General features: G+C 43.3%; 1 pseudogene; it reads left to right on the top strand.

Annotated features, from left to right (window-relative positions):
- Nucleotides 1–269: 269 nt before the first annotated feature.
- The window catches only part of LOC123089886 (uncharacterized), an 86,349-nt pseudogene continuing 64,168 nt past the window's right edge, over nt 270–22,450 (top strand).

The raw sequence follows: 22,450 nt of genomic DNA, 5'->3' as shown, positions 1-22,450 counted from the left end.
AACGGTTTGTTTAGGTGCGGGCCTGACCTGTCATAAATAGGTTTAATTGTTAAACAATGGTCATTTGGGGTTTTCTGAAACAGTCGACCGCGTGTTTGGTAGTTTTTTGAGAAAAATTAAAAACCAGTAGTTTTTTGCAACCCTAGCCTGTAAAGTAGTAGTTTTATGCTATTTACTCGACCAGGACTAAGCTAGCCGACCGGGCCGCTCATCCCCACGCTCCCTCACTCTCCCCCGAGCTCTTCTCCTAACCCTAGCCGGCGGCGTTCATGGCGGCGGTGGATGCAAACTCCGGCGCCGAATCACTTGGAGGCATACCTCCCGACGTGGTTGGAGGCGATGTTGTCGGCTTCTCCTAGGTTGATAATTGGCTAGGCAGCACAAGCTTCGTGGTTCCACACCCTTCCCAACCGCAATCTCAGCCGTCCCAGATGTCGGTGAGGCCGCCTCCGGTTGTAGTACCGTCAACGAGAAGAAGCGTAGGTCGAGGCCGGCCCAAGCTTCCTTGTTCTGCTGGCGGAGCTAGGTATGGCATCTGACTTCTCATAATGTTTATGTAATTTTAGGTTAATTTTACAAGCATGATATATAGGCTAGTTGCACACTTAGATTCAGATTACAACTCTGTTTGTGCACAATGGTAAATTGAAATCTGTTAGCAACATTACGGTTTCAGTGAATCCAAGCTGTCAGAGAATTGAAAAACAGTTAACTGTCAGAAATCTTAATATTGTCCAGGCCGTTTAATTATAACTATCTTAATATATGTTGCAATATTGATGACCCAAAGTGGGAAATTTGGTTTCATTTCCTAGCCAGAGAATCTGTGGTTAGAAGAATTTACCAGTCAAACATATCATATATTACTCTGGTTTTTCTTAGTGCGTCTGAGGGCTATGGAGCTGATGATTATATGTACTATGTTGTTGATGAGGAGAAAGGTATAGAAGGTCTAAAGCATGTTGGTTGTGAAGATGATGTGCAGCAGATGCTGATCCAATTAGATAAGGAAAAGATTCTGAACATACGAGTTGTCAGAGCAGATGAGCCTTCTAATGCAGATGAAAATAGAGATAGTTATTTTGCTGAACGTTGCATTAACACACAACAAAGTTGCACGAAACTGGTGGATGCAACCAAAGACAGAAAGGATGAGCTTAAGAACAACAATCTTTAGAGAGAAGCTGACCTTAACCATTTTGAAGGTGACACTGATGTGTCTGAATTTCTTTCTGATGAAGATGGCAACAATGTGGAATTACATATAGGCTCCTCCTCTGAAGAAGAAGCTGCAAAACAAAATAGATCAATGGTCCAGAAGCTGAAGCCAGTGAGAAATCCTGGTCCAACAAGTAGATCACACCATGAGGTTGAGAAGAAGGAAAAACCAGACTGGTTTCCTGAAGCAAATGAGTTTTGTTTTCCTGGTGATCCTGGAGTTAGTGATGAAGAAGATGAGATTGAAGGAGCTTTCAAACTACCAAGTGGTAGGAAGAGAAGGTTGAAGAAGATGAAGGAAAGGGTATGGTTCAATGAAAAGCTACCAGATCCACAAGAACAATTTTGTAAGGGACTGTGCTTCACCAATGTCTATGTGTTCAGAGATGCACTTAGGGATTTTCACATCAGGACTTTGAGGAATTTCCAGTATCACAGAAATGCCCCTCATAGGATTATTGTTTGGTGCTCAAAGAGAGCACATGGATGTGATTTTTATATCTGTGCCTCTAAGATAGCTCATGAACAAACTTTCTGCATCAAGAAGTGTGATATGTTGCACACTTGTGGAGCATGTGCAGAGAACACAAAGGTTACCACAAAGTGGTTATCCAAATTAGTACAACCAGCATTGAAAGAAGACATTAGAGCTCCTGTGGATGCATTAATAAAAAAGACTAAGACTAAGTTTTCAGTTGATGTTTCAAGAAGTGTAGCATATAGGGCAAGGAGGAAGGCTGTTGATGTGGTGCAAGGTGACCACAAGCAACAGTACTTGAGACTGAGGGATTATCTTCAAGCTGTCCTTGACACAAACCCTGGGAGCAGATGTATTGTAACAACATTTGTTGACCCAGAAAATCCTGCACCCACTCCTAGATTCAAGTACATGTTCTATTGCCTGGCAGCATCAAATGAAGGGTTTCTGAATGGTTGCAGACCATTTATAGGTAATTGTTGTTGAATTAACTGTTCTGAATTTTGGGTCATATTTGGCCTATAGCTAATGTTTTACTGTATCCAGGGCTTGATGGGTGTTTCATCAAGTTAATCACTGGACAGCAAATTCTTGCTGCCACAGGAAGGGATGCCAGCAACAACATCTACCCCCATAGCTTTTGGTGTAGTTGACAAGGAAGATGGAGATAGTTGGACTTGGTTTTTAACTCAACTGAGATGCTGCATTGGTAGTGGTAGCAAATTTGGAACATACACAATAATATCTGACAGGCAAAAGGTTAGCAAGTAAATCATTGATCCTTGTTGCCATAGTATAGAATTGCATGGAATTATTTTAGTGTGTTCATGTCTGACCCTATTTTCTGAATGTATAGGGGTTACTTAAGGCAATAAATGAGGTGTTCCCTGATTCACCTCAAAGATTCTGTCTTAGGCACATATATGCAAACTTCCAAGCAGCTGGGTATAGAAGCAAAGAACTAAAGCAGTGTGTTGACCAGGCTAGCTACTCTTACACTAGGCATGGGCATGAATTAGGGATAGCAGCTCTGAAAGCACAGTCTGAGGATGCTTGGAAATGGCTTAAGAATATAGAGGTCTCTGCTTGGGCTATGTATGCTATGGATCACACTTGCAAAACAGATCTAGTTATGAACAACCTTAGTGAAGTCGTCAACAAGATGATACTTGATGTTAGATCCAAACCAATAAGGATAATGTTTGAAGGGATTAGAATCAAGCAGATGATAAAGAGGCAGCAGACTAAGGAGAAGTTGCAGACATGCAGGTGGACAATCACACCAAATTACTCAGAGATTTTAGAAGAGAACAAAAAGTATGTCAAGCACTGTCAGGCTCACAGAGCTGGTGAGACAATTTGGCAAGTAACAAGCAAAGAAAACCAATATTGTGTGGACATGGCAACATGTACATGTGACTGCAAGAGATGGGACATGACAGGTTGTCCTTGCAGTCATGCCATATCTGCATTGACAAAGCAAAAGCTCCATCCTGAAGACTATGTTAATGAATTCTTCAAGAAGCCATTGTACCTGAAGGCATACAAAGCAATAATTTTCCCTGTCCCTGGTCCAGATTGCTGGCCTGATACAAACACTCCAGATATCCAGCCTCCTGTGTTCAAAGAAAAGGCAGGAAAAAAGCAGACAACAAGGAGGAAGGGTGAGTTTGAGGTTCCAGCTCCTAGAGACACTAGTAGGATGGGTACTATCACCTGTGGAAATTGTGGGTTGGAGGGACATAGGTATATAAATTGCAACAAGACTCTAAGTCCTAGGCTTTAGATGAGGAAGACAGGACATCAGATTATTTTTCTGAACCAATTTCATTTCCCCTAGACATACTTTTTTATCCAAAAATGTTTTTAAAAGAAATGTTATGTGTTACAAGCAGGAAAATAGGGCAGTTTATGAAGACATACCTGGTTCATCTAGAACAATTCCTCTTGCAACTGCAAGAACCACAACAGTTGCTGCTGCAACTCCATCTGCATCTGCACCAGCCCCTTCTGCATCTGGCCCAGGCCCTTCTGCATCTGCACCAGGCCCTGCACCAAGAGCTAAAAGAGGTAGGCCTGCAGGTAGAGGCAGGTCTCATGGATTCACTGCTCCAAGAGCTGCAACCACTTCAGATAATCAAGTTGGGACCAAGAGGAAGAGAATGACAAGCTCCAAATTAAAAGATTACTTCTATTGCAGTGGCAACTACTGAAGTGACAGGTAAGCAGAGATGAAACCTATTCTGTGGTCAAGTTGTCTGAACCTATTTTGTGGTCTGAACCATGTTTGGCAGTTTCTCTATTTGTCTGAACCTATTATGTGCTCTGAACCCTGTTTGGCACTTTCTGAATTTGTCTGAACCTGTTCTGTGCTTTGAAACCTGTTTGGCACTTTCTGAATTTGTCTGAACCTGTTATGTGCTCTGAACATGTTTGGCTATTTCTGAATTTTTCTAAATCTGTGAAAATGGGCCTTTGATTGGGCTTTGTTATTGGATCAAACTCCCATAGCCTTATTTGTTGTCTATAAGAAGGCGAGCCCTCTCTCCCCCTACCCAAAACCTAGCCGCCAGCACCACTACAACCCAACCGCTAGCCAAAGAGATGGATCCCAGCCATGGAGAAGTTGTTGATGACCAGGAGGAGTTGGGTAGGGCAGAAAGAAGGGATGCAAGAGAAGAAAGGAGGGTCAATCGACTTGAGCGACGACGACGGCTGGCTGCCACAATCATGGCAGAACACAACTCCAACGACATGAGGCAGTTCAACAAGGTGTTCCCAGCTGGAACCAACATCACTGATGAGCTGATCATTTGGTGGGCTAGAGAGAGGGCAAACTTCCATCGATATCAAGTCACCAGGGCGAGGTGGAGTAGAATTCTTGATTCAGCGTGGTGAATCTATTCTCACTAATGCTTGCTATGGATTTCTCTCTTGAATAAATGTCGTCTTGTATGAATTCTTATCAATTTCTCTAAATATGTGCGAAGTTAACTGAATTTTCTTAATTTGTGATCTGTAATTGTTTGTGCGTGGTGGTTCTTGGTAGTTAATGTAGGTCTAGAGGCATCCACACACAAGTAGTAGCCAGCCATGTATTTAAAGGCAACACCCAAAATGTGTAGTCTCCACTTCTCCGCTCTTTCTTTCTACTCCACCATTTGCCTATCCAACTTCCCATCCAAAAAACCACCTTCACGCCGGCGATGGCATTTGGAGAGGGTTGGCATAGGGCCCTACGGGAGCTGTGTGCCGGCGACACCAAGAAGCTGGACTATGCGCGTGAGGTCAGTTCTTGGTTCAGCAGCCCTACCATGCTGCAGAACCAAGCGCTCACCGTCAGGGCAGTCGCCGCAGACGAGGAGATGGAGCGCCTGCCTGACGTCCATCGCCCCTTGATTGAAAACCTCATCTGGGCAATGGGTGAAGGTAGGGATTCGTCGGACCCTTTTTAGCGAGCTCGTTGGTATATGTACCAAGACCGCCTGAATCTGTGTCGGTGGATCACCTAGCTGAACGCGTAGTGCCAGTGCTGACCCTCATGAAAATGATGGAGATGCAGCCAGAGCAGGTGCTGCCGGAGCTGGAGAAGCCACCAGTGCAGGAGGAGGAAGCATGCTCATCTAGCAAGAAAAACAAGCCCAAAAAACATATCTTCCAAGGTCCTGTTCGTCGTTCAGAGCGTCTTCGTCTACTGCGTTAGTACTGAGGATGCTGCAATGTAGATGATAATGCTGCAGTGTATGATCTACCTATTTTAAGTTTAGCAACTTAGATCAATGTATGTGATCCTGCAAAGTACTCTGTTTTAAGTTAGCATGCTTGATCTATGTGAATGAAACCTGCTCTGATGTACCTCTGAATCTGAATTATTGTGCACTGCCTCTGAATCTGCACAAGTTTCTGTCAACTTTAAACAACACAAGTTTCATCACGCAATAACTACAGCACAACTACCATCCAAACTACCACCAAGTCTCACTGAATTCAACTTCTTTACTGCATCACTCCACCTCTCTTTACTACGTCTCCTCTTTCTTCAACTACTTAACATCAACCTCACTGGGTCTCCGCAACTTCACCTCACTCGCCACTTCTCTCACAACCACATCCTCTCTGCACCCATGGCAGGTTCCTCCTCCACACCAGACCCATGGCTCAACCCATTCCCCACTAGCAAGGGCTGGGTTGCCATGCTATTTGGTTCAGCGCACGGTGACCAGGATCTATTCCTGGACTACATGAAGATAGCTACGAGATGCAACATCGTGGATGGACTAGTAGATGCTGCTGACCTAGTCCAGAAGAAGGCGATGCCTCAAGAGAAGAAGTGCATGCAGCAAAGCTATGGAACTAAAGGTAAAGGTATCATGCCCATCGACACTCTACTATGGGCAATGAGAGATGCAGAGTCCTCCGATGATGGCCAGCGTAAGCGATGGGAAGCCCACCGCTATGTTGCTCCGGCACAAGCTGCAACTGATGTAGCAGTGCAGGAAGAGGATGACGACGACTTGCAGATAGTTGCGCCACCTGCAGAGCAGGCTTGCCACCGTCCCCCTCCCATCATCGTCATCGACAAAGACGATGAAGAGGAGGAAGTGCAGAAGCAGACAGATCCAAGGCAGATCAAGCAAATCAGGCGTCGCTCTACACGCTTAGCAAATCCTAAAGATGAGCAGTAGATCCAATGTTATTTAAGTTGCCTAAGTGAACCTATCTCTGAAACCTGCTCTGAAATTAGTGTTAGCTAATTCGGATTCGTCAGTGTTCACAAGTTCAGTATCGTTAGTTATGTTTATCTGAAACTTGATTTGCATGTATGTGCCTTCTATGTTAGAGACTATGTGCTATCTATGTTACAGAGAATATGTGCTATCTCTGGTGTGTCCAAGATCAGATAATTCTATCTGCTATCTATGTGCTATATATAGGTCAGTACTGGATGCAACAGATTACGATAACAAATATAGAAATTTAACATCATCATGGACTATAGTTCATAAGCTAACTTACTATCCATACTTAGCATTACAACTTGGAGATCATAGGCAGTTAATATCTTAAAGCATTACAGATCACATGCAGTGCCATGGGCACCACATAACAAATACCCAAAATGATCTGAAACCAGGACAGTTCATAGGCAGTTCATATATAGTATTGATACTCTCCAACGTATCTATAATTTATGAAGTATTCATGCTATTATATTATCCTTCTATGATGATTTATATGCATTTATATGTCATTTTATATGATTTTTGGGACTAACCTATTAACCTAGAGCCCAGTGCCAGTTTCTGTTTTCTCCTTGTTTTTGTGTTTTTACAGAAAAGGGATATCAAACGGAGTCCAAATGACTTGCCAATTTTTGAGGATTTTTTCTGGACCAAAAGAAGACCACAAAGCATCAAAGTTGGGCCAGAGGAGTCTCGGGCTGCCCACGAGAGTGGGGGGCGCCCCCCCTAGGGCGCGGCCCCCTATCTCGTGGACAGCCCAGAGACCCCCTTGATGTGAAACCAACGCCAAAAATTCCTATAAATACAGAAACCTTCGGGAATTAACCAAGATCGGGAGTTCTGCCGCCGCAAGCCTCTGTAGCCATGAGAAATCACTCTGGGCCCTCTCCGGCACCCTGCCGGAGGGGGCCATCATCACCGGAGGCCATGGAGGAGGATCTCGGAGGGGCCATCATCGCCATGAAAGCCAAGGACCAGAGGAGGAAAGCCATGGAGGAGGAAGCACAAGGGGGAGAACCTCTCCTCCTCTCTCTAGGTGGCACGAGAGTGCCATCGGGAGGGGAATCATCGCCGGGGTGATTGTCTTCATCAACATCACCATCATCATCACCATCCTCATCTCTTTTACGCGGTCCACTCTCCCGCACCCCGCTGTAATCCCTACTTGAACATGGTGCTTTATGCTACATATTATGATGCAATGATGTGTTGCCATCCTATGATGTTTTGAGTAGATATATTTTGTCCTTGAGTTGATTGGTGATCTAGATTGGTACGAGTTGTATGTTTTCTTTTGGTGCTGTCCTACGATGCCCTCCGTTTCGCGCAAGCATGAGGGATTCCCGCTGTAGGGTGTTGCAATACATGCATGATTCACTTATAGTGGGTTGCGTGAGTGACGGAAACACAAACCCGAGTAAGGGGGTTGTTGCGTATGGGATAAAAGGGGACTTGATGCTTTAATGCTATGGTTGGGTTTTTACCTTAATGATCTTTAGTATTTGCGGATGCTTGCTAGAGTTCCAATCATAAGTGCATATGATCCAAGGATGGAAAAGTATGTTAGCTTAGGCCTCTCCCTCATATGAAATTGCAATGACGACTATCGATCTTGTTAACAATTGCTTAGGACAATTCCGCACACCGATCCACCATTATTACACACTCGCTATTTATATTATTTAGTAATATATTTTAACTTTATGATAACAGCACCTACTTTCATATTTTAGCTCTCCGGTATCATACAAAGTTATCCTCTTTATACCCACAACGCAGTTTTATTTCTTGTTTCTAGTTGGAAGCAAATGTTCGGTGCACGTAGAGTCGTATCAGTGGCAGATAGGGCTTGAGAGAATATTGATCTTACCTTTAGCTCCTTGTGGGTTCGACACTCCATACTTATCACTTCCACCTTTGGGAATTGCTACGATGATTCCCTGCACTAGGGGATTATCAAGCTCTTTTCTGGCGCCGTTGCCGGGGAGCAATAGCGTGGGGTTGATATTTTCGTGTGTGCTTGTTTTCTTTCTTCACTTAGTAGATTTTCTTTTTTCTTTTTTGTTCTGTTTAGTTGTGGGTGAAACATACAATTTTTTTTAAAAGAACGAAAATACCAAAAAATATTTACATGCCTCTCATGCCTAAAAAAGTTTTTCAAAAAGAGAAGTGATTGGAAAGTTATGCATTGAAGAAGTGAGGGTCGACCTTGAGCACTTGTGTTCATGCTCACGGAAACAATGTAGAATTTTTCATGGAAGTTTCTCTGTAAATAATTATCCTCTTGTATATATCCATTGTATTATAAAAATAATGTGCCAAGCTTGGGTTTTAGTGTGATAAGATTGCTTGCTTACTATGTGCAGAACAAGAACAGAAACTTTGACTGTAGTGCATGAATTTACATTTTTTTACTGGAAAGTCAAATGGGTCTGAAACTTTTTGCACATTACTTCTGTACAAATTTTTCAAATTGTCAAATTTATTTCATAATTTTTGGAGTTACAGAAGTTTACTAAACTTCCAGATTACTACAGACTGTCCTGTTCTTGACAGATTCTGTTTTTCGTGTGTTGTTTGCTTATTTTGATGCATCTATGGCTAGTATGCAGGGTATGAACCATAGAGAAGTTGGAATACAGTAGGTTTAACACCAATATAAACAAAGAATGAGTTAATTACAGTACCTTAAAGTGGTAGTTTGCTTTATTACACTAACGGATCTCACAAGTTTTTGTTTAAGTTTTTTTGTGAATGAAGTGTTTGAAGAACGAGGAATTACCGATGTGAGAAGAATAAAGAGAGACAGGAGTTCAAGCTTGGGGATTCCCAAGGCACCCCAAGTAAATATTTCAAAGGATACTCAAGCATCTAAGCTTGGGGATGCCCCGGTTGGCATCCCATCTTTCTTCTTCAACAAATATCGGTATACCTCGGTTTTTGTTTTGTTCACATGATTTGGGTCCTTTGTGTTTGTATTTTTCTTTAAGAATCATGCTAGTATGAGCTAGCTCTTCATCGATTTACAGAATGCTTCATGTGCTTCACTTATCTTTTAAGTATGATCTTATAGAATTGCTCTTTCTGCTTCACTTAAATCGTTTGAGTATGGTTTTGTAGAATGCTTCGTGCGCTTCACTTATATATTTCGAGCTTGGATATTGGCTAGTCTATATTAATTGTAAAATGCTCCAGGAACTTCACTTATATCTTTTGGAGTATGAATAATACTATAATTTAAAGTGGGTTTGGAAGAGTGTCAACTTTAGGAATTAGTGACCCCACCATCTTGGAGGAGGTTGAATCTTTGTACGATATTTATGAAAGTGGATTTGGAAGAGTGTCAACTTTAGTTAGTATTCCACCATTTCGGAAGAGGTTCCAATTGAGTACGAGAACAAAGTTTCTATCCATGTTGCTATTGAAATTTTTTATGAGGGAGGAATATGTGCTTGTAGGAGTTGCAATAATATCAAGTTTCCTCTCTATGTGCTTAAATTTTTGAAGTTATACTTGTTTTGCCTTCCTATGCTAATTGATTCTTGTTCCTATAAATTGTGTGCTCACAAAATCCCTAGGCATAGGAAGTGGGTTAGATTTAAATATGCTAGTCATATTCTTCATGATGCTTTTTTTATGTTTCAACTCTTATCTTTTATGCGAGCATCATTGAAATCATCATGCCTAGCTAAAAGGCATTAAAGAAAAGTGCTTGTTGGGAGACAACCCAATGTTTATCCTTGCTGTTTTTGTGTGTCTACATGATTAAGCTACTGTACTAATCATGTTTTATATCTTTTGTTTCAATAAAGTGCCAAGTAAGACCTTTGAGCGCTCATGAGATTAGCTGTCATTTTTTTATAGAAGAGTGCTTATTATTTTTGCATAAGATTAATAGAAAAATTACTCACGTCCACCAATTTATTTCATAATTTTTGGAGTAGCATAAGCATGGTTATTGTTCAGATCATTACAGACTGTTCTGTTTCTGACAGATTCTGTTTTCATTGCATAGTTTGCTTGTTTTCTAGTTTCTGTGGCTTATATTTCTCAATATAAATTGTAGAAATAATATGGTACAGTAGGCATTATGTGAAAACAATTATGAACCTTGTCTTTTACAGTACCAAAGTGCATGGTTTACTCTTTATCATACTAACCTATCTCACGAAGTTTGGTTGAGTTTTGTGTGGTTGAAGTTTTCAAGTTTTGGGTAAAGATTCGATGGGCTATGGAATAAGGAGTGGAAAGAGCCTAAGCTTGGGGATGCACAAGGCACCCCAAGGTAATATTCAAGGACAACCAAGAGCCTAAGCTTGGGGGTGCCCCGGAAGGCATCCCCTGTTTCGTCTTCGTTCATCGGTAACTTTACTTGGAGCTATATTTTTATTCACCACATGATATGTGTTTTGCTTGGAGCGTCATTTCCTCTTGTTAGTATTTGCTTGCTGTTATTTATAATAATGTTTTGCATCTTTAGTTTCAATAAAAATGTCAAGGATAGCCTTTACCATGCTTATTTTGCTAGTATACATGTTGCTGTTTCAAAATAGAAAGTTTATCGCTGTTTCAAAAATTCCCTAGAAAAGTCAGAGAATGGTATAATGTTGAATATTTTTGCATATTAAGATCTGATAAATTTATTACAGTGGGAATTTTCTCTTATAATTTTTCGAGTTAGGGAAGTATTGATACTCTTGCATTCTTTACAGACTGTAATGTTTTGGCAGATTGCTGTTATGTTTGCATTGTTTGCGTATGCTTGCTCGTTTAATGATTTTATTTGAGGATAGGAGTATTAAATATGCAGAGGCATTTAGTATTCAATGTTGAATAATAATTTTAGTGATTTGTTACAGTAGAAAATGATAAGGTTTTGTATTGGTTTATACTAACCCATCTCACGAGTTCTTGTTGAGTTTGTTGTGAATGAAGCTTATCATAAAAAGAGAAAGCGTGATATGAGAGGAATTAAGGAGACATAAAAGCTCAAGCTTGGGGATGCCCAAGGCACCCCAAGATAATATTTCAAGAAGTCTCAAGCATCTAAGCTTGGGAATGCCCCGGTAGGCATCCCACCTCTCTTGTTTAACAACTATCGGTTAGTATCGGTTGAGCCTAAGTTTTTGCTTCTTCACATGAGTTGTGCTATCCTTGCAATGTCATTTTATTTCAATTTGACTCGTTGTTTGAATAAAATAATTGGATCTGATTATTGAATAAAAAAGGGAACCCTCCCATGGCTAGTTAATTATTTGACTACTCAGTGTCTTTCACTCATATCTTTTGGAGTAGTTTTTCATTTACTCGTGTGCTTCACTTATATCCTATGAGTAAATTGTTGAATCAGTTGAATGTCATGAATCTGAATTTATATATGTTTCATTTGCTTATAACATGGATAGTAATGACTACACATATAAAGAGTATGAGGCATAAAAATTGTTGAGAGTTGGCAAACGTAGTTTTGGTCATCGTTGCAATTAATAGGAAGTAATAAGGAAAGAGAGGTTCACATACAAATATATTATCTTGGACATCTTTTATAATTGGGAGCACTCATTAAGTATGACATGCTAAAAGAGTTGACATTGGACAAGGAAGACAACGTAATGGTTTATGTTTTCCGACATCTCAGTTAAAGTATATTGTCATTGACCTTCCAAACATGTTGAGCTTGCCTTTCCCCCTCGTGCTAGCCAAATTCCTTGCACCAAGTAGAGATACTACTTGTGCTTACAAATATCCTTAAACCCAGTTTTGCCATGAGAGTCCACCATATCTACCTATGGATTGAGTAAGATCCTTCAAGTAAGTTGTCATCGGTGCAAGCAATAAAAACTGCTCTCTAAATATCCATGACTTATTAGTGCGGAGAAAATAAGCTTTGTACGAACTTGTTATGGAAGCAATAAAAGCGACAGACTGCATAATAAAGGTCCATATACAAGGGGCAATATAAAGTGACGTTCTTGCGCATTAAGATTTTATGTATCCAACCTTAAAAGCGCATGGCAACCTCTGCTTCCCTCTGTGAAGGGCCTATCTTTTACTTTATGTTTTTACTTTATGCTTGAGTCAAGGTGTTCCTCACCTTTCCCTTTTTCATTTTATCCTTTGGCGAGCTCCTCGTGTTTGAAAGATCATGATATATATATATATATATATATATATATATATATATATATATATATATATATATATATATATATATATATATATATATATATATATATATATATATATATATATATCCAATTGGGTGTAAGTTAGCATGGGCTATTATTGTCGACATCACCTAAAGGTGAATATGTTGGGAGGCAACACAATAAGCCCCTATCTTTCTCAGTGTCCGGCTGAAACTCCATAACCACAAGTATTGCGTGAGTGTTAGCAATTGTAGGAGACTATATGATAGTTGAGTATGTGGACTTGCTGAAAGGCTCTATTCTTGACTCTTTCTAATGTTATGATAAATTGCAATTGCTTCAATGACTAAGATCATAATTTGTTAGTTCTCAATGAAGTTTCTGAACCATACTTGACATTGTGAATAGATTGTTACTTGATCGTGAAAAGTTTTATGAGATAAGCTACTATTATGACACATACTGATGCTAGAAAAGATGATTGAAATTATCTTTGATCAAACTTGTGCACCTACTAGCATTCACACTTCATAAATTATTTCTTTTATCATTTACCTACTCGAGGACGAGCAGGAATTAAGCTTGGGATGCTGATACGTCTCCAACGTATCTATAATTTATGAAGTATTCATGCTATTATATTATCCTTCTATGATGATTTATATGCATTTATATGTCATTTTATATGATTTTTGGGACTAACCTATTAACCTAGAGCCCAATGCCAGTTTTTGTTTTCTCCTTGTTTTTGTGTTTTACAGAAAAGGGATATCAAACGGATTCCAAATGACGTGCCAATTTTTGAGGATTTTTTTGTACCAAAAGAAGACCACAAAGCATCGGAGTTGGGCCAGAGGAGTCCCGGGCTTCCCACGAGAGTGCCCCCCCTAGGGCGCGGCCCCCTATCTCGTGGACAGCCCGAAGGCCCCCTTGACGTGAAACCAATGCCAAAAATTCCTATAAATACAGAAACCTTCGGGAATTAACCTAGATCGGGAGTTCCGCCGCCGCAAGCCTCTGTAGCCACGAGAAATCAATCTAGGCCCTCTCCGGCACCCTGCCGAAGGGGGCCATCATCAGCGGAGGCCATGGAGGAGGATCTCGGAGGGGCCATCATCGCCATGAAGGCCAAGGACCAGAGGAGGAAAGCCGTGGAGGAGGAAGCACAAGGGGGAGAACCTCTCCTCCTCTCTCTTGGTGGCACCGGAGTGCCATCGGGAGGAGAATCATCGCCGCGGTGATCATCTTCATCAACATCACCATCATCATCACCATCCTCAGCTCTTTTACGCGGTCCACTCTCCCGCACCCCGCTGTAATCCCTACTTGAACATGGTGCTTTATGCTACATATTATGATCCAATGATGTGTTGCCATCCTATGATGTTTTGAGTAGATATCTTTTGTCCTTGAGTTGATTGGTGATCTAGATTGGTACGAGTTGTATGTTTTATTTTGGTGCTGTCCTATGGTGCCCTCCGTGTCGCGCAAGCATAAGGGATTCCCGTTGTAGGGTGTTGCAATACGTGCATGATTCACTTATAGTGGGTTGCGTGAGTGACGGAAACACAAACCCGAGTAAGGGGGTTGTTGCGTATGGGATAAAAGGGGACTTGATGCTTTAATGCTATGGTTGGGTTTTTACCTTAATGATCTTTAGTATTTATGGATGCTTGCTAGAGTTCCAATCATAAGTGCATATGACCCAAGGATGGAAAAGTATGTTAGCTTATGCCTCTCCCTCATATGAAATTGCAATGACGACTATCGATCTTTTGCTTAGGACAATTCCACACACCGATCCACCATTATCCACACTCGCTATTTATATTATTTATTAATATATTCTAACTTTATGATAACAGCACCTACTTTTATATTTTAGCTCTCCGGTATCATACAAAGTTATCCTCTTTATACCCACAATGCAGTTTTATTTCTTGTTTCTAGTTGGAAGCAAACGTTCGGTGCACGTAGAGTCGTATCAGTGGCAGATAGGGCTTGAGAGAATATTGATCTTACCTTTAGCTCCTTGTGGGTTCAACACTCCATACTTATCACTTCCACCTTTGGGAATTGCTACGATGATTCCCTGCACTTGGGAATTATCAAGTATTATAGCTAGCTAAGATGCATATTTGCATCAGATAACATAGCAAGGCCAGCTATACATATAGGCCTCATATATACTTACCATCCAGAGCTGCCACTTCACTCCTCCATCACAACTTCCTTGATCTTGTCCAGCTTTTCCTTGCACCCATGACCAACCTTCAGGATCTCAGCAATGATATTCTCTAGCTTCTTCTTCTCTTCTTTAAGGTGGTCTCTGTCCACCTCTATCTCCTTCATGGCCTTCCTTGTGTTTTGGATTATATCAGCTTGACTCTGAAGGATGCACCTCTGTTCTTTTTTTAGCTTAAGCTTCTCCATTTCAAGCTCAATCTTTGCCTACTCCTCAAGTTGCTTCTTCTTCTCCTTCAGTTCTTTCACTGCCTGGCTTGTGCAATCCATGTCATGAGATTTGATTCCATCCTGATAATCAAACAACTTGGACACATCATCCACCAGCTAGCTATACTGATTGGCCAGAGAATCAAGCTCCTTCTACAGTTTTGCAACCTCTGTCCCATGAGCCTCATTTTCCTGGGCTCTACCAAGGTTCTGCTCATGATACATATCCCAGAGCTTGGTTAGGCACCTTTGCAGAATTATAGGCCAGGGGGCATCTACCCACTCCAGAACACCACAGTTCACACCATCCTGAAAATCAAATTATATTTGCAGTGAACACCACAGATAACAAGCAAATTCAGAATAACAAATCATAACACATGTGCTACACATAGGTGCACTAGCTAGCTAGCTCTGTACTAAAAATACAACACATCAATATGTTTCCAAGGCTCTAGGCTACAAGTACAATATTCAGACATACATAAGTTTTCACACATAAGGAAAATTCAGAATAACAACAACTAAACACTACTTTGTTTCCACTACATAGCAGAAAATCAAACTAATCAAATCCACACCAACTAGGGCCATTACCTCAGTAGCACATCCAATGAATCTCCTGCCAGTGTCAGTGCCTTCAAATGCCACAAACTTGCCTGCCCTCTGCCTGTGCAGGATGCACCTTCTGTCAGATTCAGTCACAAGCTCACAGAAGCTTGGGTCTATCACTGTGTCAGGAGTTAGCTGCAGCAGCAAAGACATATATGTATCAACTATAGCTCACATATATGAACTTAAATTGAAGAAATCACAATCATCTTCAAACCCTAACCCTAACCCTAGAACACACAGCAAGGAGAGGAGAGGATAAGTTAGGTGACTTACGAAATACTCCATTTGCATGCTGCTGATCTCGCTCATGAGCTCGTCATCGTCGTTCAAGGTCTCGTTACTACTGGGCCAGGACGGCATGGTCGGTTGTGGCGTCGCCGGAGAGCAAGAAGAAGCAGAGGAGAGTAGAGCGGGGAGTGAGTTCGGGGAAGAGTGAGGGAGCAGGTGGGGATGAGCCCGGTCAGCCAGCTTATACTTGGTCCGATGCGGCCCGGTCGGCCAGGTGCTACTGACGGAGCGAGCGGCTCTAACGGCTGGGATGGAGCGTCGTTAGAGCATCTCCAGCCGTTGGCCCCCCAGGGGGCACCTAAAATTGCCGTCCGGGGGTGACCCGGCGCAAAAAATGGGCCTGGGGGCGAGTTGGCCCCCAGCCGCCGGCCCCAGGGCCACCCCCAGGCGCGCAAAAAAATTTTCTATAGCATTCAAGGGCTAAAACACGCCAAATTTCAACTAAAACACGCCAAATTTCGGCAAACTTGGGCTTTATATTCGCGAATTAGTCGCCATTACATATAAAAACTAATAAAAAGACTTGCTGAAGGTCGAGAAGTCGCCGTCGTCGCCGCCATCGTCGGCCTTCTCCTCTTTGACTCGGGCGCCGCTGCTGGACCCCTCCCTGGCTGGTGGCGACGGCGGCGCGTCATCGTCGTCGCTGTCGTCGATGATGACGACTCTTCCTTCGTCGCAGCCTCGGCGGCGTTGCGCAAAGCGCCGCAGGGCGGCGCACTGGCGCTCCCTCGCCATCTTCAGGGAGTCTTGGCGTGCCCATTCAAGGGTCACGTCGTTGTCGAGCTCGACCTCGCCGTGCTCCGTCTTCACCGGCGCCAGCCCCGGCTCCGTCTTCGGCTTGACGAAGTGCGGGGGAGGAGCCAGCGAGGAGGCGCGCCGTCCGCCTTCGCTGATGACGATGTCGGCGCTGCGAGTGCGGCGGCCGAGCGGCGTCTCCGCCGCAGGCTTGGCCTTGACGCTAAGCAGCGTCGGAGTGCCGGAGGATTGAGACGAAGAGCGCGACGAGGAGGAAGAGGAGGAGGAGCCGAACCTCCTTGGCGCCCATTGCCCGTCGCGTCGGCGGTGCGCCGGGGCGGCCGCCCTCGCCGGGGGGTACGCCAATGGCGGGTTGTTGCCGCCCTCGAGGTGCGTCAGCACGCCCTCAAGCGTGCGGCCGGGGACGCCCCACCACAGGTGGCGCCCTTCGCTGTTCTTCAGGCCGCCGACCACCGGTGCCCCGTTGGTGGACGCCAGCCGCCGCTGCTGGCGGAGCTCGAAGTACGCCGCCCAAGCCGCGTGGTTGTTGGCGGCGTACTGGGGGAGGGAGAGCTCAGCGTCGGTGAGGGAGGCGCGCACGACCTCGACCTCGTCGGCGAAGTAGGATGGTTTGGACACGGCATCGGGCAACGGGGGAATGGGCACTCCCCCATTGCTGAGCCTCCAGCCCGTCGGCCCGGCGCGCATGTCAGGCGGCGACAGGATGTTCGCTTGGAACAGGAGTCAGGACTCCTGTTCGCGGAGCGAACGGTGGCCGAAGCCGTTGGCCGCCGCCTCGTCTCCGGGGAAACGCTCGGCCATTGGGAGAGGGAGTGGCTGGGGAAGAAGAGCTCGGCGGCGGCGCTCGGGAGAGGGAGGGCTGGGGGAGAAGAGCTCGGCGGTGGCACTCGGGAGAGGTAGCACTCATCAGAGGAGAGCGCGATCATATATAGCCGCGCCGCGTCCGAGGGAGGGGAGGCATCGGCGCGCCGCCCCGTGACGCGCCGCCCGTGAAGAATCAATGTCAAAGCTGACCGGCGGTAACCTTGACATTGATTCCCCGCGGGAAACCGAGGTGTCGGGAGAAGACGAGGCGGGCCGTGTCGCTGACGCGGCTGGCCCGCGTCGCTTTCGCGCCAAAAACGATTCGCCCGGCGCCCCCGAGCGCCCCCCAGCGGCGCGAAAAATGGGCCCCTGGGGGCGCGACTGAACCGATTTTTTGGCGCCGGCGGCTGAAAAGTCGCCTGGGGGGCCTTGTTGGGGGCGCGGCTGGAGATGCTCTTAGCCGTTACCGTTGTCTTCCACCTGACGTGTGGGCCACTGTTGTCAGAAACGGGTTTAAACGCTCTAAAACGGTTGAATCGTCAAGTTGGTAGTTTTTAGTCACGAGCTTCCAATTTTGTGGTAGTTATCAGCCACTTTTAAAAAAAGTGGTAGTTCTGTCCAATTGTAGTAGTTTTTTGTCAAACACTCCAAACAAAAGTGTATTTGTTCTGTCCTTTCTAGAGAGTTAAGCATACGATCAACTTGCATGGAAACTCGCAACTTGTAAGGATATATTAGTATAACCGTCATTTTCGACCAAGCGATCAATTATTTGAGCTGTGCAAGTACACACACTGTGTATGCTTCTGTTCCAACACAATACATCGCATTTCAATCTCATCAGGGTTCAAATTCTAATGCTCGCATTTTCCTAAAATTATTTTAGAATTTTCGACGATGTGCGTCTAGTGGGAGAAGAAGTTCCTGTCGATTACGAGACGCCTACGATAACTTTGTAAAATTTTGAGATGATATGCTGGCTCAGTCTCTTAAGAATGCTTATAGGGATAGAATGTGTGTGCGCGTTCATAGAATGAGTGCATGCATGTATATATGAGCGTTTGCGCCTACTCTGTTAAAAAAACTTGATAACCAATCGATCATGTTTAGCTCGATAATCTAGTGTTATTTTTTTGTGTGTATTAATCTAGTCTAGCTCGTCGATGTGCATGATATTATTTTTTGCAGGGAATTCTGAGTTTTATTCAAATAAACGCATTCACTAGGCAGTCAGTCAGAAGGGCTACTGATCAGGAAGCTGGGAGTTTCCGTAAGCCAGCTTTCAGTCATAGTCACCGTACAAGCGCGTTTTGCACAAAGGTGAGCTGAGACATTAGCTGATCTACTTACATGCTGAAATACAAAAGAAGTAAAACTAGCAGAAAGCTCATCGATTTCTTGAAGGATAGGAGCCACAACTGAACGACTGTTGCGGCGAGTGTTCGAGAGGTTGACCACCTCGAGACTATCAGTCTCGAGCACCACATGCGTAAACCCTCTAGATTTGCAAAGATAACTTCATCTCCTGCAGCTATGGCTTCGGCAATAAAGGGGTCAGTCACTCCAGGGTGAGGTTTACACCAAGCATTCAATAGGGCTGTAGATGATCGCACAACACCTTCAGCTCCACTTTTTTCTTCATCACGCATAGTCGCCGCATCAGCACAACACCTCCAGCTCCACTTTTTCCTTCATGATACACGGCCGCTCGCATAACAAAAGAAAGTGTATTTTGTCCTTGCTACTATAACCACACGTACGTACATACTATCAACTTGCATGAAAACTCGCAACTTGCATGTGTATAGTTGTCGTATTATTGCAAACCAACCTGTGTTTGAATTGTTAGAGGGACAGTGGTATTCTCAGCCCATCAGAGTTTAAGTCCTGGTGCTCGCATTATTTCTGTATTTATTTTAGTATTTTTGGCGATGTGTTTTCAGTAGAAGAATACATTCCCGTTGACGATGAGGCGCCTAGCTCAGTCTCTCAAAGGTGCTCATAGGGGTAGGTATGCGTGTGTTCATAGGGTAAGTGTATGCGTGTATATATCAGCACTTGTACTGATGTTAAAAAATAGTTGTCATATTATTATATCATGAGCTGTGCAAGTACGAAAGATCAACTACTTTCGTCCAAAGCGATCAATTGTTATCTTGAGATGTGTAAGTACACACTGTACTGTGTATGCATGCTTCTGCTCCGACACAAGACACCGCATTCAAGATGTGGCGCCGAGATTCATGTCGGTCATCGGCACGCTAGTTTTGCCTATCGCATCAGAATTATTTACCTGATTACGTACATTTGCTTGATTGGGATTGGAGAATCATTTATTTATTTATGGTGATAGAAATGTCATAAGCATGTCAGAAAAAATTCGTTGATGAAATGCTAGGATGGTGTGTATGGCATGGTCAGCCTCCTAGGTTTTTTGGGGTTAATACTCCAGTTAGGTTTAGTTGAGGTTGTCTTGTTTTGATGGTTTCAGTTTATGTATTTTATGTTTTGGAATCAGCATTGTTGAAGGTTTTAATCTCATGCATCCATATTAGAGCATATGTGAGGCAGTGCCCAGGAGCAACATATGTTGGCTTCATCAAAGCATGTCCGGCAGTCACACCATCGTTGCAATGGACGCCAGAGGAACAAGACCATGCCAATGAGTCCTTCTTGTGTAATTCTTTGGGAGGAGATGTATATATGGTTTTGGTTTGTGATTGAAACAAGGGCCCGTGACCACTATCACTAGAGAAAGCTAGAGATTAGGACAGAAAATATTCATTTGTGCGCAAAAAATGTAAGGCTTGTGTATCCATTGGTGTTTGCATCCTACTCTCCTTTTGTGTTGTTGTGGCTTGGATAATGAAATTGTAGATGAGTCCTTTTTTGTGTGTAATATATACAAGCTCAACTCTGAAGCCACCTTCAGAGCTTGTTTATATGTATAGCTTGATGAGAATTATTGTTGCTGGAAGATGATATCAAATTAAATGTGTGTACTTGTTTGAGCATCTATCTAAACGATGACTTGTTGATCGCATACATAATCTATTTTTCCTTGGTTGTTTGAGGATCCATGCCTATTCTTGTTTGGACATGTTACCAACTATTTGTCCTTGTTTGTTTGAGGATCTATGCCTATTCCTGTTTGGACATGTTACCAGATCCATTTGCATTGCTTTGCTTGCAGCACACACCGGTTATTCTTGTCAAGTGAAATAAGAGAGGACTGCTTCAACACGATAGATAAATTACAAATTCAAGAACAATTAATTTTTGACATTCTCAAAGAAAGCAGGATGGGATAACTTGGCTGGAAGATAAATAGACAGACTATTGCAATATTCTTTCCATTAAGAAAGAAACCATGACCTTTTTCTAGAAATAGCGCGGATGCGCTTGTGCCATCATCATCACACGGTCTGACTTGCGCCAACTCATTGATTCACAGATGGCCTGGTTTGCGCCACCTCACCGTTCCACGGCATGGCCATCCCTTTGGCCAAACTTTGCGCCAAGTCACTGATCCGGGGCATGACCCTCCCACTGGTCATGGGCCATGCCCTCCTTCTAACTCCCAAGTCCAAACCAGCCCTGTCTCTATCTCTATATATACTAGAAGTGGTGATCCATCCGCGTGCGACTTGGACTTGGGACGACGGGCGACAATGAGAAGAGAAGAGAAGATAAGTGAAGTGAACGTTGTCTGCCGTTGATGTTGTTCCGTCCACCGGCTATCTGTCAGGGAGCATGAGCTTCCTGGGAGATCAGGTACTTCAGTAAACGTCTCGACTTGGAAAGGTTCAGTAAACGACCTTAGAGTGTAGGCATTCTCATTTTCGTTTGGAATCGTCCACTTGGTTTATCTTTAAGCGAGTCAATTACAACGGTGGTGCTTGAACTTGGCGCAAACGGTCACTTTGGTGTTAAAACTTGCGGCATACATCGAACTGGTGTAACAACTTCGCTCGGGCGTGCAACTACGGTGTAAACCTCGGCTGTGTACGCCCGAGCCGTTGATTAGGAGCGCCAACAAGGCATCAGTCCCGCCGTCAGTGACCCGAAGGCAGACAGGAGGGCGTGTGGCTATTTTTTTGGGTAAACCCTCTTGAATTAATTTTCCCCACAAAAAGGCCCTGTCGACGTTGGAAGATGGCATTTCATTTTTTTCGACTCTATGGCCAGTGGGCTCCGTGTGTACATACTGAGAATTAATAACAAGAAAAAAGGAGGCCACCACGTCTCAGAACGACCCTTGCCCATGTCACAGTCTGGCTGCTACACCATTCAGTCTTCACAAGCTTAGATAAATTTTTGTATTCATCAATTTGAATATTAAATATAAGCAGCACATGTATGTTTTTCTATTAAATAAACATTTTAAATATCTGAATTTAATAAACAATTTTATATAATAGACGTGAGTATGTTTAAATGTTTTTATCTACTAAGCATTGTTTGTATGTATAATATTTATAAAAAATAAATATTTGAACATTATTTTAGTTACTTACATTTCACAGATATTTCAAAAAGAACCAGCGCGTGCAAATGGGCTGAACTATCTGTAGCCAATTTAAACCCCACGTGTATCATCCTTATACTACATTAACGGTTGTTATCCTTGTTAGACATCCGAAGGTAATTGGTGCAGTGGCTATGTGCGCGAGCGCCCTAACAGTAGGTCGCGTGTTAAATTCTCAAAAAAAAAGTTCACGTGTTGGAGTGTAGGAATCTAACATTTTCCCTTTTAATTCCCGCCAAAAAACATTTTCCCTTTTAACTTTCACATCAGGACTCACCTGTCATACAACAAACAAAATAAAATACCATCTACCGCGTGGACATGGTCTTTTTTGTGAGAAATAAAAAGTTTCAAGGTTTTTTTTGCAAAAAAACAGGCCACACGTTTCTAGTCTTTGACAAAGGGCCCCATGCCATCC

The sequence above is a fragment of the Triticum aestivum genome, chromosome 4B, assembly GCF_018294505.1.
Source record: "Triticum aestivum cultivar Chinese Spring chromosome 4B, IWGSC CS RefSeq v2.1, whole genome shotgun sequence".
NCBI lineage: Eukaryota > Viridiplantae > Streptophyta > Magnoliopsida > Poales > Poaceae > Triticum > Triticum aestivum.
This window is presented reverse-complemented; position numbering and strand designations above follow the sequence as displayed.